The 17,326-nt window shown below is 35.5% G+C and overlaps 1 pseudogene; it reads left to right on the forward strand.

The window, feature by feature from the left end:
* The first annotated feature begins 8,330 nt into the window (after positions 1-8,330).
* On the forward strand, positions 8,331-15,678 carry LOC133195843 (uncharacterized; annotated as a pseudogene).
* Positions 15,679-17,326: the final 1,648 nt, after the last annotated feature.

Genomic DNA, 17,326 nt, shown 5'->3' on the forward strand with positions numbered 1-17,326 from the left:
TTCAGTGTAATCAGTTGTCACCGGTGTAGACGGACGCATGCTACACTGCACTCGGAAGCGACAAAAAATAACTGTGTACTTCTACGGCAGGACAACAGTTGCACAGGTCAATGCAGTATACAAACAAACACAAATACACGTAACTGCAATATAATAAATAAACAAGGGCAGTGCAAATAACCAGCACGAACACGTGTCATTCCACGCCGATTCTGTGTATGTCATGTTCCCTGCGTGTCTCTTTCCCCCTCTTGGTGGTCTGAGTTTTGGAAGTTTATCTATACAAGTCTGCATTAACTTCATTAACTCTGACATTTCTTTAAGGGGTTCTTGTTTCTTAGATTCACTTTCACCCTTTGATTGAACTATACTCACAGTCTCACCTACATGAACTGGTTTGACAATAGACAATTGTGGACCCTTAACATACTCGAATTCAATAGCTAATGAAATAGCAGCCTCTAAGGTTTTAGGATGGTGAAAAAATAACATGATCATTAATTGCCGAAATACCTATGCCATTGATGAACTGTTCTAGAATGTTAATTTCCATGTCATCATAAGTCATATCGGGAAATGCTAGACAACCTAACCTTCTCAGAGCATACCCATAATCTGAAGCACTTTCATCCTGCTTTCGTCTACGTGATCTGAATTCACACCTATGAGCTATGACCAATTCTTGTGGATTGAACCGCTCTGTCAAGATACACGCAAGCTTACAATAATCTGATCTTAATTAAACTGTGAGGTCGCCCAAAAGTTTCCGATCTTCACCCCTTAAACACATAACCAACTGTTGAAACTTTTGATGATAAGTCCACTTACTGCAATCTGAAACCTGTTCAAAGGGTACCATAAAATCTTTCCATTCAACTGTTCTCCCATCAAACTTATCAGGTTATTTCTCTTTCCTAATAGTGTGACCTTGAAATGAACAACTGACGAAAGATCTATCTACAGGTGTAAAACTATCAGATTGTGAAAAATGGTGTCTAGGTTTAGACCTATCTGTTTGTGGTGCATCCTGTGTAGATGTAGCTCCATAGGCATTTGGTGTTTCTGGTACAAAGTTAACATTTTCTACATATGGTGTACCCAGTGTAGATGTAGCTCTGTTTGCATGTGGTGTCTCTGGTACAAATGTAAACCTATCAGATGGTGGTGTGACAAAGTGCAATCTATTGTGACAGTCTAACTGTGCAGATAATTCTAATTCTACTTTTTCTAACTCCTCTATTCTTTTAAGCAAAGTATCCCTTTCTAATTGTATCTCCCTACTCTCTAAGAGGTGAGCATCCTGTGTAGGTAAATTAAAAGAGACCCTCTTATCTTGTTTTTTGTCAGTAGACTACTTTGTCACTTTCCATCGAGGCTCTACTCTCTTCCAGATCTAGCTTACACTTATTGAAAAGAGGTTTGAGCTCTTCAAACTCTCTCTCTGAATCTTCCAGACACAGGTACTTGACGTTTTAAACCTTTCTCTTTAATGATAAAAATATCCCCATACTATAATAATAACAAGGTACGTCGCGGTCGCCATCTTGAATTTTTCAGGTCAACTACATCGCCTCGATTTTTTGTCTACAACATGTTTAAAATCAACGGACACAACCACCAAAGTTAATTACTTACTTTAGATATGTCTCAACTTTCGGGTTATTCCACTGAAATCACGTAACATCCATTCTATTTATTCAAATATTGCTCCAAACTCAGTCTACTGCTTCCGATTCAGTAAATCTTACAAAAGGGAGGCCGGAAGTTGATGCTTTTATGTCATAATGCGGGATAGCCCTTTTCTGATTGGTCCTTATATTAACATGCTTATGAATAATAATGCACTGAAAAACGCGTTCGTATGGGAAAAAGAATGAAATGTCATGGTTTCTGTCTAGGAATCCTGGTTTCACAGGCACCAAAAATGTAACGGGAACCAGTTTGTCTATGGCCGCAAAGTGTACTCAATCTGTCCCAAATTATATATGAATGGCAAAATTATCTTTAAACTTTACAAAGTAATACTAAGGAACAGACTAAGCCCACTAACTATGGAAAAGTACAATAACTGGTCCTGTTTTATTCAACCCAGGTTCTGAGATTTCTAGATTATGATCAACATCTTGAAATAAAAAGAAAGTTTGAATTTTAACAATTAATTTATTATGATTATAATTCTGAATAATTTGTAGTTGACAACAAATAACAAATAAGTTTCCAAAATAATCTCAAAATGTAAACAAAAAAATGACGTAGAAAAGTAATAACTGAATAAGTAATTATAGCAAAGTAAATAATTTAATAACAAAAATATAAGTGAGAAAAGTGAGCGTGATACCCTAAGAAAAGTCCATCAAAATAGAGGGGAGTGAGCTTCTATACACCCTAAGAGATTCCATACAACTCCCTAAAAATTATAGTGGGACTCTATGCAAGAAGACTGAAAATTTCCTAAAGCCCTATTTAATACACAAGGGACAAGGCAATTCATTTATTATAAATAACACTATAAAGGCCGAAGGATATCTAATTCATCCTTGAACCAATGTAACTCTAGCTAAGGACTTAGTTACATTTTACAGAATTTACATCATGTCCTAAACAAAAAAAAAGAGACTGCACGAGCAGTCCGGGATTAAACCCTAAGAGAGAAGAAGAGAAAGCTTGAACCTATGGGTTCTTTAGCCTAAAGTGATTTGAAAATGCCGTTATATATAAACTCTGATCAATGAAAATTATTCTAACCAACTAGCTATAAAATAGTAATGTGAATATCTAAAATGGCTTCTGATATGTTCGAAGTACAAACTTTCAACCAATGAAAAGTTGGTAAACAAAAGAAGTTCGGAATGACAGCCAATATGGAGGTATTTGGATGAATCAGCCTTACGTAACGCAGACCTTGCGCCCTAACCTTTGACAATATCGCTCCCCGAAATCCTGCATATGAAACATGAATTTCCTCCAAACTTAAGTTCAAATTTTTTGTCACACGGTTATCAGGAGAACTATTCACAAAGTCTTCCAATCTACTGACAAAGGAATGTCCTAAAACTACAAGTTTCATAACCATGATGGCGAGTTACGTAATCGGTTGTAAACCGCCACAACTCTTTTACATTATATAAAATTAAGGAAAATGTACTTACGATGCACCGTCAAACACTAGCAATCAAACATGTCTTGCATGAGAATTTATGGACACAAACGCAAGGAAAATCTCAAACAAATGTAAAAGTTTCTACACATTCAAACAATGGCTACAGCTTCAATAAACAAATATCACCTGATCAATCTGGCGGTAATTATAAAGTACAAAACCGTAATGGAAAGATTTTTGTTATTCCGGAAAAAATTGACAAGGTAATCGAGATGCTATAAATTACTTTATGTTTTCACATAAATACAACTAAGGCACTAAATATTCTAAGAAAGACAAATTAAATGTTCAACAAAAACCATAGCCGTCACAATACATTGTACATTGAATAAATTTGAAAGTTATGAACACTTTATATGAGTAAAAAAATAACAAATTTGACTTATCCGTGCGAAAATATTTATGGACTAGCTTCTTGATGGCATCTGAAACAAAATAAAACACAACCACAAAGCATCATAATGTAAAGATAAATCAATAAAAGAATAAAGTAATATTAGGGCATGTACATGACATACAGAAATAAAATCCCACTGGGAAGGTGGGGGTCATCTCCTGGAGTGTAGATGTATATAATTCATATACAAAATTAATTTATGCAGGGACTTACTGACATGATGACTGCATGCACTAACTCTAAACTCTATATAAAAATAAATGACATCAACAAGTTTAATTATAAAAAGCTGGTTGGAAACTTCTATGACACATGAGACTTAGGAGTGTTTACACGAAAATGTGTCAGAGAAATCTCGGATTTTTCGTAATAATTTTTAACATTTAAAGTGCAATTGCTTTGAATTAACATAACTTAAATCTTTTATAAAACATTTTTTCTTTAAAATTCGCTTCCTAGCCTAATAACGTGCTTTTGTAGTCAGAGGACACAAAATGTGCTCTACAAACAACATTGTTTGGACCAGGTTTCCACAGTTGCTTAGTCACCTGATCAATACGTTGAACAGCGATTCTCCATTTTTTTAGGCTTTGTTTGTCTTGGAAATTTGTGCCCCTCAAACCCACAGCAACCTGGCACACAACAATACTTGGGCGTAGTGTAAATATTACGTTAAACGTAAAGCGAAAGTACCCTATACCCCTTGGTTCCCACGCGCCACCTGGCGACTAAAAATAGTGCGGCGTAAACCATTGAAATTGTAAATATCAACTCTCTTGCACATTTAGTCACATCAAAAGTATTGTCTAAATTCATGGCTAAAAAAAATGCTGCTTCTGGTCTTTCTTATCAACATCTGGAAATATCATTTGAAAGAAATGGATATGAGGGTGTAACGTGTCGAGCGGAATGTTAGCTTCTATCGGGGGTCGTACCTTGTCGATTCAAGGTTTTGGGGAATGATTTTAATATTATAATAGCAATTTTCCTTAATAAATGATTAGCAAATGATTGACAACAAAGGCCTGCAAATATATACAAATAATATGGCCTAACCTTTTCCAGGTTAATAATCACGACACTATAAAATAGGTAATCAACTAGTTACAAATGATTGTATAAAATGCAGTGGGTAGACTATCAGCCTTACACTGGCCAACCTCGGACTGACGCTTGTACTGCAGCCTTATTCAGGACACAGTCAGTACAAGTGACAGCCCTTCAACTGCTGTGCACACTGCTAGCCTTATTCAGGCAGACACACTGCACACAACAGCCTGGTCGCCAGACAGGTCAATTAGACGAATTACAGGTGGCTAACCTCCCTTGCTGGTTAGCCTCTGAGTGGCTTGCCACTCGAAACACAACAGCCTTTTTATAACTATTCTTGTTGACCTTACTTTCTCATAAGGACAACCTCTTCTGTAAGCTGACTTTATTTTATAGTCTCACTTACCACTGTTATGTTCTCACACGTCTTAACGGTCTTACACTTTACACAGCTTGCACTGGAAAAGGACTGTCTGTACCGGGATTCAGCCTTTATATACCTTTTAACACGGAAGTTTATATCTGCAACATTATAGCTAAACCCGAATGGTCATACTATAAATTTCCGGAATATTACAAGGGTATTGAAGCATTATTTAAAGAGCCAATTAATGGTAAATCAAGGGTAACAAGATTTTTAAAAAAAATTATTTTAGCTGTTTTTGAACATTTTTCTTAGTTTGGAAAGGGAGATAACTTGTAACAGACCAAATATTTTGTTGAAATTTTCAGTTTTTAGTTTTTTTCTCAAATGCACCATCAAATTTTTTTATGCTTAATCTTTATTACACATATATTGATCAATGATATATTATAAATTGAACAATATCTTGTGGCTACTTTGTTTTTGTTTTACATATTTGTATTTATGTAATATAGATTATTTTCAGTGAAATGTGATATTTTTCTTGCAATTCTTTTGGTTACGTTTTTTGTTATTATATTTATTTATTCTGATTTTATTGATATGTTTTTTGGCCTTTTTTATATTTCATATCTTTTGTTCTTGTGTTTTCATTTTGAAGTAATGTGCAATATATTAAGATGCAATAAATACTAAATCAAGGTTGATTGTGATGTGGTCTTTCACTCTAAAATGCTGATAATGATTATATTAAACATAGCTGCAAATTTGGTGAATATTGATTGAAAAAAATTGAAACCCCTCCCCCTCCCCGCCTCCTTAATTCGTTGGAAATATATAATAATAATATTAAAGGTATTTTTTACCAAAGATGGGAAAGTCCTGAAAAGTCGAAGAAAATACAGGTCATACTCCCCATGTCTGAAAGACGAACAACACTTATGATGAGCCACGAAAACAAGTTCTCAGGGCACGTTCGGGTGCTCAAGACCCTTGCAAAGGTTCGACGAAGGTATTACTGGCCAGGACTTCAGGATGATATGAGGGCATACATTGCTAGTTGTGATAGATGTAGTGGAAGTAAAGCTCTATTGAGAAACACGAGAGTGCCAATGAAGATTACTATGTATGGTGCTCCGATGGAGCGCATTGCCACCGACATTTTGGGGGAATTACAAAGAGAGGCAATAAATACATCCTAGTTGTCGCAAATTACTTTTCTATATGGACGGAGTGCTTCCGAATGCGTAACATGGAAGCAGCAGTTGTTGCGCGCATTATCGTAGAACAAGTAATCACATGCTTTGGTGTCCCATATACCATCCATTCAACCAGAGGACCCAGTATGAGAGTCGGTTGTTCTCCGATATGTGCAAACTACTGGCTATTAAGAAAACTTGGACCACACCATATCATCCCAAGTCGGATGGAATAAGGTTGAAAGGTTTAACAAGACTCTCCCAGCGTGCTGCGTGCGTACATCGACGATTATCACAGACTGGGATACGCATTTACCGTACTTGATGAAGGCATACTGCTCTGCTGAGCATGAAACTACTGGTTGTACCCCTCATGCTTTACTGTGAGGTTGAGAGGTAGAAACTCCTTTAGGAATCATGTATCAAATGCCGAGCTAAGTAGACCAAGTACCTCACAACCAATTGGCCTGGGAGTTGAAGGAGGAATTTCAACACGCACACAAAGCAGTTCGGGAACATGTGCAAGGCGAGATGCATAGAACATAAAAACATACGACTTTTAACACTTAATACAATTCCCAACGATAAATTAAAGCTCTTTTTGCTTTTTGACATCATAGCTGCTTTTTCATTGCAAAATTATTTTGAATATACACACGAGTACTCTTAAGTTGATATTAAAAAGATGCTTTGAGTTTCTGATTGACCTTATCTATGTAGTTTTTAGAGATCGGGTCTTTCAACAATCTGTTGAAAATTCTCATGGGTACCACTTGCACCCCCTTGTTAGCAGACCTATTGTTGTATTCATATGAAACAGAATTTATTCAAAAACTTCTACATGAGAAGAAAACATTTGCTGTGACCTTCAGCTCGACATTTAGATATATCGACGACGTTTTATCAATTAACAATAGATACTTCCATTCATATGTCGACCAAATATATCCCAGTGAGCTTGAAATAAAAGATACCACAGAGTCTGACACATCTGTTTCATATTTGGATATTTTACTAGAAAAAAACTTTAATGGTAACTTAACAGCATAGCTTTATAATAAACGTGATGATTTCAATTTTTCAATCGTGAACTTCCCTTATTTATGAAGCAATATACCCTTGTCACCCGCATATGGGTTTTTGTCTCCCAGTTGATTCGATACGCAAGAACATGCTCCACGTTAAAGCAATTTCTAAAACGAGGCAATCTATTATCAAACAAGTTGATGAAACAGGGATATCAAAAGTCTCGTTTTTGAAGTCGTCATTTCGCAAGTTTTATGGTCCATACAATGATCATGACCTTGTCAGCAAATACAACCTATCATTAAGTCAAAGGCTGACTGACTTTTTCATTTTTATTGCTGGGCCATTATTTACACTCTGAATTCTCTACGGATTTTCCCGATCATGACAAGGAGCACACGGCAGGTGTGACCGGTCGGCAGGGGATGCTCACTCCTCCATGGCATCTGATCCCACCTCTGATGCTTTTGGAGGTCGTGTTTGTTCTGCTCCCGAGTTGTATCGTCTAAATTGACTTCGAGCTTGAATACTGTTATTAATCTCCATATTTCACAGAAGCGGTACCATGATGTCAGGCTGAATTGGAAAAAGTTTGGCAAAGGTGATGAAGTATGTGTTTTTCCCAATCAGAAAAGTTGGTACTTGTTCGAGATTGCTAGCTACTGGAGGCGCCCATTTTTGATACTGCGGCAGATTTCTGACCTGTACGAAGTTGACTGTGGTAGCCGTGGTAAGCCGCAGGCAATTCACGTTGATAGACTTCGTCTGAACAATCCAAAAGTTTTATTTGGGGAAACTGAAAGAAGACGCAGTTACTACAGAGGAGGTGCTTGATACAAAAGAAGAATACCAAGAAAATGAAAAAAAAGGCTCATACTGAAGATGAAGTTGGAAGTGGGCGCATGCGCCACTCTCCCCGCAGGCATGAAGACTGTTTTATAAAGAAGAACACCTTTTGATGTACATTCAGAACTATCATAAGCAGAACACCTTTTGATGTACATTCAGAACTATCATATGCAAATGCGTGCGTAACTTGTTAAATTGGCATTCCCATTCTGTTGAGTAAAATATTTATATTTTATTTTTCAGAATGGTAAATACAAAGTCCACCAAGGCTAAGCAAGGAAATCAATGCAGCCCATGTGGAAAAAGATCTCAAACAGAAGAAGAGGGAACCAGCACACTATCCAGTGTGCACGAGAATTAAGGGAAGAACTGACTTTTGAATGTCTGGAGTCCAGAGCTCCAGATAAGGTGCGTATTTGCAGAAATATGCATTGAACTTTACACAAGAGGCCCAAGGGCCTTAACGGTCACCTGAGTACAACAATTTTGAGGATTCATAAACTGACAAATGAAGCTTTGTGGCAAAAAAAAAACCCAAGAAAAATAGTACGATCAAGATCAGCAAAATAATTGTTCTAGTATCTATCTACCTGTCCCTTATTTATCACTATTACCATGCAGACTTTCAATAAAATGTCCATTACCTCTCACATTGACCTCGTTTGGCCTTTGAAGAACATTTAAAAAGAGAAGTTATTTTTGTTTCATTTTTATTCATGTATTATAACAAAGTCTACCTGATCATTTAGACTAAGAAAGTACTTTTTGTATTATACAATAAATGTTCTTGCATAATTCTCTTATTTTATTAACCTTTCAAATACATTACCTACAGTGATTAACTATCAAAGGTGAATGGCAAAGGGGAATAACTTCACTCAGCAGAATACAAATTAATAGAGCCCTGGCCAGGGCCAGAACACTTGACTAAATGGTCCAGATGTTCAAAATTCTAGTAAAAATACCCTTGCATGCTTATTAAAACTTTTTACTATGAAATTGCCTCCATTATGCCCAGGAGCAGAGATGAACTTCAAAGAAATAATGCATTTTCACTATTTAACACAGCCCTACCCTAACACCAGAACCCATGACCCAGGGTCATGAAATTTACATATTTGGAAGAAGTACCCTCATCATCATAACTATGCAATTACAAGTAGCTGAAGATTTTCAAAGAATTCACCCATTTTCACTATATTATCAATAGCCCCCCCCCCCCCCGAAAAAACAGAACCCCTGGGACCAAAAGTTTTAAAAATTTTGTAAAAGCATCCTAAGCTTGCTCATCATAACTATACACTTGTTTCTTTGCTTTATAACCAGGTGTAGAAAAAATAATTTGAAAGAAATTATGAATTTTCACTATATAATCAATAGTCCCCCCCCCTTCACCAGAACCTCTGACCCTGGGGATATGAATTTCACAATTTTAGAAGAGGTATTCTTGCTCATCATAACCATACATTTCCTTTGTTTAAAGAATACCCAGGAGCAGAGAAGAAGATTTTCGAAGAATTGATGTATTTTCACTATATAATCAATAGAGCCCGCCCTAACACCAAAACCCCAACCCAGGGCCATGAAATTCACAATTTCTAAAAAGGCACTCTTGCTCATCGTAACTATGTACTTACTTAGTTTATTTAATACACAGTAACAGAGAAGAAGATTTCAAAGAAATAATGCATTTTCACTATATAATCAATAGAGCCCCGCCCTAACACCAGAACCCCTGACCGAGAGGCCATGAAATTCACAATTTTGGAAGAGGCACTCTTGCTCATCATAACTATGTACTTAGTTAGTTTATTTAATACCCAGGAGCAGAGAAGAAGATTTTCAAAGAATTAATGCATTTTCACTATATAATCAATAGAGTTCCGCCCTAAAACCAGAACTCCTGACCCAGGGGCCATGAAATTCACAATTTTTGAAGAGGCAGTCTTGCTCAACATAACCATTCACTTAGTTTATTTAATACACAGTAACAGAGAAAAAGATTTTCAAAGAATTAATGCATTTTCACTATATAATCAATAGAGCCCCGCCCTAACACCAGAACCCCTGGCCCAGGGGCCATGAAATTCACAATTTCGGAACAGTCACTCTTGCTCATCATAACTTTGTACTCGGTTTATTTAATTCCCAGGAGCAGAGAAGATTTTCAAAGTATTAGTGCATTTTCACTATATAATCAATAGAGCCCCGCCCAACTGCAGAACCCCGGACCCAGGGGCCACGAAATTCACAACTGTGGAAGAGACAGTCCTGCTCAACATAACTATGTACTAAGTTAGTTTATTTAATACCTAGGAGCAGAGAAGAAGATTTTCAAAGAAATAATGCACTTTCACTATATGATCTAATATAGCCCCACTCTAGCACCAGAACCCCTGACCCTGGGGCCATGAATTTCACAATTTTGGTAGAGGACCCAATGCTTATTACAATCATGTCAACAGTTTGACTGCTTGGTGTTCAGGAGTAAAGAAGAAGATTTTCAAAGATTGCATCAATTTTGGTGGTTTTAGCCCCACCCCTCGGGCAGAGACCATGAAATTCACAAATTTTGTTCCCTTTCACCCATAGATGCTATATGCCAAAATTGGTTGAAATTGGTTAAGCGGTTTTGGAGAAGTTGAAAATGTTCAAAAGTTACGCACGACGACGGACGAAAACGGATAGCAATAGGTCACCTGAGTGACTCAGGTGACCTAAAAATACGCATTGAAAATTAAAACTGGGCGTACAGGTTCGCATTAGTAATCGTAAATAAGCATTACACTACGAAAGTACTGCGTACGACGGATTGAATAATACAAGTACAACTTAGCTAATGATATGGATTGAGGTTAGCTCAGTGTTTGAATTTTTTTCAAACGTAATATTAATTTAAAAGCGTTTTAATAACCAGGAATATGCTAGCTATGGCGACGACGATTTCCAGTTCTGGAGAACGAATTCATGATTTAGATTAAAATCGATTCTTTATATAGAAAGACTACGCACTAGGGATAGTTACTTTTACGCACACAAAAGTTTGTGTCGTCTATGTAAGACGATATTTTTCTGTAACAAGTGTAATACATAAGTAATAGAAAACAATGTTACCTAGAAAACAATGAATAGTGGGAGAGAGAAAAAAAGAGTCCAAGCCGGAGAAAAAAAAAAGTTTATACTGCAATGTTATCAAAGAGTACATAATGTGTAAAAAAAAAAAAAAAAAAAAAAAAAAAAAAAAAAAAAAAAGCAGTGAAGACCACATTAAAACCATATCGAAAAAACGAGCTCTGTCTTTTATTCAAGACCAATTAAATAAACTGTTGTAGAGAGAGACATTATGCATAACATGTATTTGAATTAAACGATTGAGAGTTCTCATAGATTCTCTAGAGTTCTCCATGGTTCTCTATTTAGAAGGACGGTTACACATGAGGCCGGTTCGATTTGCACCTTCCAAAAGAGGAAAATAACTTCCGGTTTCTCTTGTTAAATCGAACAGTGTTCTTCTGAAATCAATATAGCGTCGAAACGAACTTTAGTAAGCGCTGCAATAATTATTATGACTGATGATGAAGATTTCGACATACTAGATGAGGATTTTTCATTTGTTACACTATGTGCAGCTTGCAATAATATGTAAGGGACTTTTATCGAGCTTTCTTTAACAACATAATATATACCAGCTGCTGGACGACCTCAAATTTCACATGAAAAAGATTTACTGATGATGCTGTGGTATATAGGATCACAAGAAACTATACGATCTATTTCAGATCGATTCAATGTTTCTGAGTCAACATTCCATTCCCACAACAGAAGGATGTTAGTTTTTTTTTCAAAAATACTTTCTTCAAAAATTTCTGATTTGGCCAAATGATGTGCAGACGATGAATAATGAATTTGAGCTAAAAAAGAACTTTCCTGGTGTGATTGGAGCAATCGACTCTACACATATGCGTATACGTATAAAACCCCCTAATGGACACTCAAATGATTATTTCAATAGGAAAAAAATTCATTCGGTCATTCTTCAAGCAATGTGCAGAGGAGATAAACGATTCACGGACCTTTACTGTGGATGGCCTGGGCGAGTGCACGACGCTTGCATTTTTCAAAATTCTCCATCGAGGCAAAGAGGCCCAATTCTTTGTGGTCAGTGCCATAATTTGTTAGGTGATGGGGCATATCCGTGCAAGCGGTGGCTGATTACTCCATACAGAAAAAGAGGAAATCTTACTAGGGATCAAATTAAGTCCAATCAAATCTTATCAAGTACCAGAGTAATCATTGAATATTCATTCGGCATATTGAAAGGCAGATTTCTGCGAGTCCAATTTGTAGAAATGAATGACATTTCTTATGTTGTCAAGGCTGTCATAACAGCTTGCATCCTACATAACATTTGTATCCTGAACCAAGATGAACTTGATGAGCATTTTGACAATGACTCTCAGCAGGTTCCATTAGTTTATCCATTGTGTGAAAATAATGCAGGTCAATTAAAGAGACATATATATATATATATATATATATATATATATATATTAAACAAATATAAAAAGAAAACACAAGAATCCTCCGTAAAGCTTTAGCGCTTTCATTAAAAATCTTCAGAAGCTTTACATTACAAAAATGTATACAACAGTAACATAGTAACAATGATTATGACGTTAAACTAAGCGGAACGTTTAATGTCTATATTGTGACGTCATATATAAAATACTGCAATGATGATGAAAAAGTTCGGGAAAATCATAGGTAGTTTATAAGAGACTATTAAGTTTTGGCTTTAGAATACAAATGTTTTTCTTTTTCCCGTCTCTGGATATCACTGGCACATCTGAGTTTATAAAAAGGGAAAATGTTAAATCGTTTTTTTCCACAAGTTTCCAGGTGTGCACTTAACTGGATTTGTCTATATTCAGGTGTACTGATGTGTTGCTTATGTACACGTACACGGGCACGGAGACTGTTGCCAGTTTCACCAATATAATATTCTTTGCATCCAGGACATATGATGGCGTATATGACATCTTTCGTATCACATGACATGTTGGCATTAACTTTAAATTCACGCCCGTTAAAACTTTAACTCGTCATATATATATATATATATATATATATGACATATGGCTTTAGGAGACCAAGGAGGATATATTTTCTGGCTTAGGGAGACCACTGGATTAAGGCGACCTTTTTCGGTCTCCCTATTATTTTGACCTCATCAGTATTGCAAATGTCTTTTTATAGATGAATAAACAGTCTGCCATTAAATATTATTAATCTTTAACTCTGTTATTTAACATTCAAAAGTTGTCTAATTTCTATCATCTTCCCTAAAAAAGAAAAGAATTTATAACCTACGTATAATTTCAAAGGATAATTTTTCTGCATTTTGGAGACCATGAAAAACATGCAATTAAACAAAAAATCTAGCATATATATTTTTTCCGCTTTTGATTTGTTCAAATGAGTGTTTCTTTAACTTAGTTTTCCATGTTTTATGTTAAAAACCTAAAAAGGAAAAATATTGTAAATTTATGAACCATGTTTTGAATTCTTAGCAAGTGCTTTCCGTCATTTGTTCCGAATGCCATCGGAATGCCCCTTCAGTTTTCAGAAAATGACCTCTGAACACCATGGATGTTGAGAAATTTGGGTAAGTAACTAAAATGATACAGTAATAAGTTGTAATTAAGAATACACAAGAGAAACATTCGATTTTTTTTTTTGGCCTAGTAATTTAGCTTTCAAGAGAAAAAGAATTAGTATGATTTTAAATAATCGTTAGACTATAGTTCGGTATATAAAATCCTGAAGGAAATTCGAAATAAAGTTAAATGATAGGCCCCTATATTTTTTAATTCTTTTATGCAAGTCCACAAACAAATTAAATATTTAAAGATTAGGCCGAACGTAGAAAAAAAATAGTCTCGCAAGTTGACGCAGCTATTTCGAGCTTAAAAATTTAAATTAAACTTTCTGTAAACATCATGCAGGACATGATCATCATGATATAGTACAAATGAAACAGACCCTATAAGAAAAAAATAGCTGTAATTTAATAATTGTTTATTAATATAATGTGATCCTCTGCTAATAGAATATATATGCTGTAAAAAAATCTGAATCAGGGTGAAGCAGATTTGATACAATACATGGCTGAAGGAACGGGGGGGGGGGGCAGGCCCCCTGTAATTTTGCTGAAATTTAGGTATACTAAAGGAAACCTTGCTCCTTTATGCTTGGGCCCCCTCAATAATAACCTCTGATAATGTATTTTTCTTTTGCTTATTAAAAAATTTTTGGTTTGTAGCCTCCCCTAACCTGAAACTGAAAAATGTTGTTTGGTTGTGCTCACCCCCCCCCCCCCCCTCCAACTAAATTACGTACGGGCCTATTCTCCATCCCTGAGGTTTTCTTTCACCAAAGAAAGATTAATTGGTAACAGTTCAGATATATATAGCAATATTTACGGAAGGGAATATTCTCGTTTAATTATGAAGATGTGACAGTAACTCAGTCAGATGCACAGTGAGTGTAACATTTATTTAATATTATTGTTAATGTTTACAAATAGTGAAATACTGATACTATGAAATTTTAATGGATATATAGAAAATATACAAGTACAACCATTTATTGTAAATCACATACATGAAAAACTTCTTTTTTTTTCAAGCAATTGGAAATTCTTCATTTTTTCATGAAATTATTTTATTTCGTATGTATGATAATTTATTTCGTATTTTAATTCAGTCAACAAATCATTGTCGCAGCCTAGTTCCCTTCATTATTTTCAGCAGTTCAGTGACAGAGATAAAATGATCATTTGAAGGTTTATACCCCCCCCCCCCCCACCAAATGAAACTGAAAAATGTTTGGTTTTGGTCCCCTTCAACTGAAATTGATTCCTACTTACCATGCTTACAGGCTTAACTACGAAGATGTGACAGGGAGTGTCATAACAATAATTGTTCAGACGGATACATATTAAAAGCCGATATACGTATCAAATTTTAATGGATAGATAGAAATTAATAAACAATTACAACCATTTATGATAAACTACATAAAGATAATTTTTCAAGCAATTTGAAATTCTTCATTTTTTATGATAATATTTTATTTCGTATATATATGTTTATAGGTTTATTCGTATCAACAAATCTGTGTACGAGTTAATAACGCAGCCAGGTTCCCTGCATTTTCAGTGACAGAGAACCAGAGCGCTGATACTAAAACAAGTCCCACGGACGTGACCGTGACGGAGAAAATAAGTCCCACATGAGTCCTACGTGAGTCCCACAGAACCAGAATAAGATTGCAGGGAAACAAGCCTTGTTACAAGGTTTGAGGTTTGTTTATTTTATATTTTAATTTACACTTTTTAAGAATTATCATTATTATGCAAAAATCTGTGTGCATATGAATATTTACATTTTAATGTTATAAGTCGTTTTGTGGTTCATTTATTTGCGGTGACTGTCCCACGTGTATTTACCTGTTTACATTCACTTACTGACCTAGAGTCTTCAAAATATACCTTCTGTAATCATGACTGTTGTAATCTTGTTTTTATGTTAGTTTACCGTATGTAACTTGACTGTTGTATAGATTTATAGCGATCACTGCAAGCTTTTAATATTTAGGTGAAGAGAAATTTCAGACTATCAATCACAGGCACTTGTTTCATATACGGTGCACCCCTACTTATTTTTACCACAAGGTGTCTAACTCAATTTCAGGCACCCCCGCTTCAAGCTCGTATTTTGTTCATGTATCATTATCAATCATTAACCTACTTTAAATTATTAAAATGACATCGTTCGCTTCAAGAGACTTTTTTCTTGTCAAATAAATCGTTTCAGACGTCTCTGGTCGAGCCTCTTTATTGTAAACCACTCATTTATTCCTCGAAAATTACCTCGATATATTTTTAGGCTTTAGATGGGATACAACTTCCAGTTGGGGGTAGAATAAAACCAGAGACTTCCGAGTATTCCATTCCAAGGTCTCTGGTTTTATCCTTCATTTATAACCCCAACCGCAAATTTGTATCGAAAAATTACCTTGATACATTTTAAGACTTTAGATTGGATACAAATTTCATTTTTTTCACAGGTCACGAGGTTTCAACTTAAAAAAGAAAAATTCTCACCATTAAGATATGTTGGAAATTTTAGCTTGATGTGTTGATAATTTGCCAAATTATTATGTAATAAAGGGGACTTTATATAATCATCCGTCGCTGTCGCTTTAGTTCAGTCTTCACAACAATTCTTTTTCAGCACATGCCCTTCGGGCATGTAGACCTATCATTTTTTCCCAGCCCATTCAAATTTGTACATGTCCTACTCAAAATTCTTACATTTACCAGTATTGTGCAACAAAAAAAAACCATTAGGTATAAAGGTTTTATATTAATTTTTTCAGCGTCGTAAACCAACCATGGCCTGTGATTTCCATTCTCTAAAGCGTTTTTGTTCATAAATAACTTTTGAGTTGCATGCTGGTCATTTGTTGGCCGGTTTAGCTGAACTGAATTTCAGAAATGGGATCATGACTGTAGTGCCACAGTATGTGGCATTGATGAACATCTCGTAATTTAGCAAGCAACTTCGAGAAAACAAATAGGTTAAACTAAACACTTCAATGATTAGATTGACAATCATTTGACAGGTCGTATCGAGAATGTAGACAGGCAATCCATCGACATTGCATACAGCAACGTTTAAGCGAATAATGGGGGTAGGACAGAATAAATGGCAAGTAAAGATCATGCAATGAAAGAAGATTCACATATGCCCTCTTCGGACATGTAATTTGGCAATTTTTACATGCCCGGCTGCAAATTTAACAGGTCCCTGGCATTGGATTCCCGGGTTATTTGGAAGACTGTTAGTTTAGTTTCATGAGGTCCGACAACATTGATTCTCAATGTCTGCTCCCTCTACCCCATACACTTATCTTGATAAAATTATATAAATTATATTATTAATTATATAAATTGATATAAATTATATAAACCGGTCTTGTTTATATAATTTTACAATGTCATAAACAGCTGCTTAAGTGCATATAATATTGTAAATGGATTTATATATAGGATTAGGGAAAGATCCTCACTTGATTATGGCAGCATATTTAGCTCGTAGGAGTTTATTATCTACCACACATGATCAATGTCACTTTTGGACGTAAATGACTTTTGACACCCTAACTTCAGTTCAAATCAACGTTAACTTTATGTGACGTCTCTCTGAATCTTTTTT

Source organism: Saccostrea echinata, unplaced genomic scaffold, assembly GCF_033153115.1.
Source record: "Saccostrea echinata isolate AGI-Se365-2 ecotype Australia unplaced genomic scaffold, CSIRO_AGI_Sech_v1 ptg000001l, whole genome shotgun sequence".
NCBI classification, from domain to species: Eukaryota; Metazoa; Mollusca; class Bivalvia; order Ostreida; family Ostreidae; genus Saccostrea; species Saccostrea echinata.